Source organism: Palaemon carinicauda, chromosome 2, assembly GCF_036898095.1.
Source record: "Palaemon carinicauda isolate YSFRI2023 chromosome 2, ASM3689809v2, whole genome shotgun sequence".
Lineage (NCBI taxonomy): Eukaryota > Metazoa > Arthropoda > Malacostraca > Decapoda > Palaemonidae > Palaemon > Palaemon carinicauda.
Window position 1 is genome coordinate 48,761,300 of NC_090726.1, and position 6,180 is coordinate 48,767,479.

The window sequence follows — 6,180 nt, forward strand, 5'->3', positions numbered from 1 at the left end:
TAAAACAACAATGAAGATTTAACTTGAATAAAACACTATGCCGTGTCTGTTGATCTTGGGTATTAAAATCCACAATTATATGCGTTGTATATTTAAAAAGTGCGAAAGCTCCTGCTATTTCTAAATATAAAATGCATATAATTGTGGATTTTAATACCCAACGAATGTCTATTAGAAAACATAATGAAATAATGAAAGAATTATGATGACAACAAAGAGACAATGTTGATAAACTAAGCACACTTAAGCTGAAAGAGAAAACAAAATGGCTATGTGAAGAAATTAAAGAGATTTCAGAGGATTTTTCGTCTGGTCTTACCTGACCAAGGACGCCATTTACCTTATTGGATGTATGGATTTTGGCTACATAACACTACGTTGGGGTCTGCGAGTCCATTCACCACCCTAATGCAACTTTGGGAAAATCCTGCCGTTCCACCATTAAGTAAAAGTTAGAAAAGTTTGGGCAGGAAGATGGAAGAAGTGGGAAAGGAGACAAAGTAGAATATGAAACTAAGTGCAGCAAGGGGTCGAAGAAACCCTCGGATAATGCTTGCGACAGCACTACCACATTACGGGCTCATGTACTGAGGGGTTGATTGCCTTGAGGCTTCATCTCATGACTATTTCTACCTATCTCGTTATTTAATCCTTTGCTATCCTCTTCACTTTCCACTGCCAACGAGTTCCAACCGAGCCCTATACAGTATGCTGCTTTTCCATCACCCATTTTTCACTAAGCCCATACAGTCCCAATTTTGATTCTTATTACGCAAGTACTCTATCACTGCGTCACTTCTAATTTCTTTATTTGGAAGGCTCTCATGCAGCGAGATCCCTAAATGGAACTTCAACATCCTCATTTCTCTTTACCACAGCTTCTGTTACGTCTTCCTTAATGGCCCATGTTTCTGAGCCTTATATCATCCCTGCCCTAATTATGGTACAATAATCTTGATTTCTAGTTGATTTGGAATCCTTTTGGCACACACTACCCCTCAAATCTATCCCCCTTTTGCCCAAGCTACCTTTATCCTAGTTTCAATATCAGCTTCACACCCTTATTCCAGTGGTTCACAACTGCAAAGGAACGTAGTTGCAGAACTTTAACCATTGTTTGTCCTGGATAAACGATTGATTTCTGAATGTTAAAAATGTTTGAAATACACAAAGACATAGATGGCCCCTATTTTCATCTTCAAAATACTCACGATTGAACACAAATTACAGGTCTATACTATTGGAACAACCAAGGCAAAATGATAAATACCATAGGAGAAGTGACGTTGATGCAGATACATTTCTTCTGCTGACCATACATCTGATGCAACCAAGTCCATCAGGTGATAGCCCCTCCTATCCTTCAATGCATTTGAGAACAGTTGCAAGTTTAGAGGTGGGAAGTAGAGAGGGACTTCCCTCGTGAGGTTTTCCTTTTCCAGCCATAAGGAAGGACAGGACTGTATCTCCTGTTCCGCTGGAACAAGATGGAATGGGAGATCTTTGGAGACCAACCAGTGATCCCCAAATATTACTGAAAGGATCTCTAGTGATATTCATGACTCCCCTGAGGAATGAGTTTCTCAAGTAAAGGTGGCCAAGAAGACTTAGCCAACATCGAGCTGGAAGTACTGTCTAGACAGAACTGTCACTCTACCTCTCTCTGCTTGCTGATGCAATTGTCTGATGGAAAGAATTGCTTCTGTTGTCTATCAACATGGCCAGATCCTTCAACTTCTGCTTGGGTGCGAGATGTAACTGTCATAAATTCATCACGACCTCCAGATAGCGACAAGGGCTCCAACAGGGAAAATAATCCAGTGAAGAAAGGAAATAAGAAAAAAAATAGCGTGTTCCCGAGTGTACCTTCAAGCAAGAGAACTCTAATCAAAGACAGTGCAAGACCATGGTACAGAGGCTATGGCAATACTGTACCAAAGACTAGAGAAAAATGGTTTGAGTTTGGAGTGTCCTCCTAGAAGAGCTGCTTACCATACATGAAAGTGTCTCTTCTACCCTTACCAAGAGGAAAGTAGCCACTGAACAATTGCAGTGCTGTAGTTAACCCCTGGAGTGAAGAAGAATTATCTCTGTATTCTCAGGTGTATGAGGAAAAAGAAGTCTGTAAAGAATAGATCAACTATTCAATGCATGTATAGGCAAAGGAAAAATTAGCCATAATCAGAGAGAGATCCAATGTAGTACTATCAGGCAAGTCAATGGGCATAATAACTCTCTAGCAGTAGTATCTCAATGGGTGGCTGGTGCCTTGGCAAACCTACTACTTGAAAAACACCTTAAACTCTAAGGCAGGGAGCTATAAATCTGGACTAGGATAAAGTCTGAAGAGCAACTGCGGATTTCTCAAACTTTTCATTAACAGAATTACGAAGATTAGCCGACTGGAATTCATATCCTAATGCGAGTAGACACAAGAATGGTTCTTTACTGCCCAAGTCTCATGTACTGTACTGTTAATGATAGGAATATAACTCCATCCTGGTTGAGTACAAAATTGCAGGAGCTCAGGCTTTCAAGTAAGTTAATTTCATGAAAAGGAGTATCTAAGGTTGCAGTGGCATTCCTCACCTCCTAAATAAGTTGTTTGGTAGAGCTAACCTCCTTCACAGCCTAGAAAGAAGTAAAAACAGCTGCACCAAATGTCTTGGGTAGTAGGTTGGCCAAGGCACCAGCCACCCGTTGAGATACTACCGCTAGAGAGTTATGGGGTCTTTTGACTGGCCAGACAGTACTACATTGGATCCTTCTCTCTGGTTACGGTTCATTTTCCCTTTTGCCTACATACACACTGAATAGTCTGGCCTATTCTTTACATATTCTCCTCTGTCCTCATACACCTGACAACACAGATTACCAAATAATTCTTCTTCACTCAAGGGGTTACTGCACTGTAATTGTTCAGTGGCCACTTTTCTCTTGGTAAGGGTAGAAGAGACTCTTTAGCTATGGTAAGCAGCTCTTCTAGGAGAAGGACACTCCAAAATCAAACCATTGTTCTCTAGTCTTGGGTAGTGCCATAACCTCTGTACCATGGTCTTCCACTGCCTTGGTTTAGAGTTCTCTTGCTTGAGGGTACACTCAAGCACACTCTTCCATCTTATTTCTTTTCCTATTGTTTTGTTAAAGTTTTTATAGTTTATACAGGAAATATTTATTTCAATGTTGTTACTCTTCCTGAAATATTTTATTTTCCTTGTTTCCTTTCCTCACTGAGCTACTTTCCCTGTTGGGGCCTCTGGGCCTATAGTATCCTGCTTTTCCAACTAGGGTTGTAGCTTAGCAAGTAATAATAATAATAATAATAAAAGTGTCAAGCCATGAAAAGTGGAAAATTTTCAAAAGCAGCAGCTGGAGGGATAGGAAAGCTTTCTCGTGAATCCATATTTTCTTGGTCACGGAAAGGACGCAATCATAAAAAAGCAGTAGATGCAAGTTTGAATGATTGCCAGGGGATCAGTCAAGAGTAAAGGGGAGATGAAATGGGAGCAGGTAAGTTAACTGGTTGTGTAATCCAAGAAATCAGAGCAGATTTGCTAGTTGTAAAAGAAAGAACACAAGTCATACAGTAGATAACTCGGGCAAGTCTGTCTTGGTATGAGCAAAGACATCAGATTTGCAAGGTTTCACTCGAGGTATTAATGCACACAAGTTGCACGAGCCATCATTGCAAGAGTTAATACAACCCATTAAATTAGGTGTTAAACCAGCCATAAACACCTCAGTACAACTTGATGAACCCACAGTTAAGGCCTTGGATCAGTTGTATGGAATATATAATTAAATGCAGGTGGATATATCTTAGGAACCACAGAATCCACATGTTAGCTGGTTAAAGTAGCTGGAAAGCCTTTGGTTATGGTAAATAATACTCCAGGTACCTACACATTCACTTACCCAGGTTGCCAAAAAAATGTGATAAATCTTAAGAAAATGTACTAGTTAATTCAGCTACAGTTTTCTTTAATTACAATACAATATTCAGTATCTTGCTGCATGTCACCTTGAACCACAGAGTGAACTAAAAGTGGAGACTTATGGTGGGAAGAAAAAATTATTGATGAAAAGGGAATAGGAACATGAGAGAGGGATCAGGATAAGGCTTAGACCTTACAACAATTTTCTGAGTACAGAACCTACTTCCTTCTTTATCAGATTTCTTTCTATCTCTTAACTAGCATTGTCTTTACCTTTCCTGATTCAATTAAGTTAACATTTCATGCTCTGACAATCCTTGACATTCCTCACACTTATAAATTGCCTTCCCTATCTCTACAAACCACATTCTTATACTGTGTACATTATGCTACACTACACGTGTCTTACAAACCCTCGCACAGAACCTAACTATTGAAATCAGATGGTGAGAATATCAATCTGGCTCCATAGGTAAAGACACAAACAATAAGTAATCAATATTTCATAATCATAAAAGTCTCATTGAGTTGTAACAAGGTGTTACCATGTTGGCAAAAGAAAGCAAAGTGAGAATAGATTTGTCAACAAATACTCATTAGGAGACACCTGGCCGTAAGGAGGTGCAAACACACTATGCATACTGAAGATGACTAGCTGAAATAAGGAAAATGGTACTTAACCATAATTCATTAACCACATTACTTTTACCTTTCTTTCATTCCATTTCCACTGCTAATTAATTCAATACCTACCAAGATTATCATCTAATGCAGAACAGAATATAATTAACATTTATTTTCATATCAAATCAAATTTTAGATATGGTTCATGTACTGCTATCTGTGTACCTTATCAAGAACAATGAATATCTAATGGGTCCTGACTTCTATTATTTTAATTAAATTAATCCCTCAATCACTAAACAAACATTTTCAATGAAGATGAATATACAGCTAAATTGTGGTTAAAGGAACAGTTCCAGCAGCAGTTATGCTATTCCAAAATCTTAAGCTAAGTTGCCTAGCTTATGCAAACACACAATACTAATGCATAAAACCCAAAGAAATAAGTACTGTATACCAGATTGCAGTATACAATATGTGTTAAGAACAAAACATACAACTTCAGCAAGCAAAATACCCAATCCTATTTAAAAATTTCACATCAGAAAAGCCTGCCTAAAAAAAATCTATGAGCAAGTACTGTACTACGAAGTACAGTATTAAAATACTATCAGCCACAGGCAACCAATAGATGCAATGTATGTTGATATGAATATAAAAAATTAATGCTGTGCATAAATAAGAACAATGAAACTAACCTTTAAAGTTGCACAATGGACGTATTGTCGAACACTACAGGTATGCGGCAAACTCCCGTTATTTCAATTTTCTTCTTGTTCTTCTTGCTACAGTAGTATACAGCATCAGTACTGTATAAGCCAACTGGTCACATATGAACATTATTATGATTACAAGCATTTATACTGGATATTATGTTACTGTATATAATCTATGAGGTGAAGAATACAGTACTACACAAGTTATGGATTTTGAATAATCATAAATTTTCTTAAAATTACTCTCCCTCTCACACACATATTCAATTACTTTTGAAACTTACCTGAAGATAGCGTCCATTGTGGCTAGTGGTACTGAAGAGAAACTACTACACCACCTCGTGTGTGTTAGTTCCCCTATATTGACAATTCCAAGTGTTAGACGAGGTTCAAGATTTGGGATGATCCATAATAAGCGAGGTAGTGGACTCTGGATCGACTGGTAAACAAGACGTGGGGAGTGAAATTGGAACAATGATGGCAGATGTACTGGACTATAGACTTAACATAGATGATGGTTCTAATGGATGATCAGATAAGTGATGATATCGGATGTTGTGGTACGCAGCCTGAAGAAATCATTGCAGATAGAAGTACTGTTGCTCATGTAACCTGATCCTGGTCCTTGAAGTACAAAGAAAATTGACCAAGATGCCCCTAAGCATTCCCTCTTAGAAGTTGATTGGTCGAAAACCATGTAGGGGATAATTATCTAGTGTAGATCTTGCTGTACCTGTTGATATTTTTTTCATCTTCAGCAGCATCCTGGATAGCAGTTATGATCTCCTTGTTACGAAAACTCCCAGCCTCATTAAGCCACTAACAAATGCAACAAATGCACTCTCAGGCATTCGTTAATTGCTGTTAAGAGTTCACAGCCTCAAACCCTGGAAAATTGACTGAAG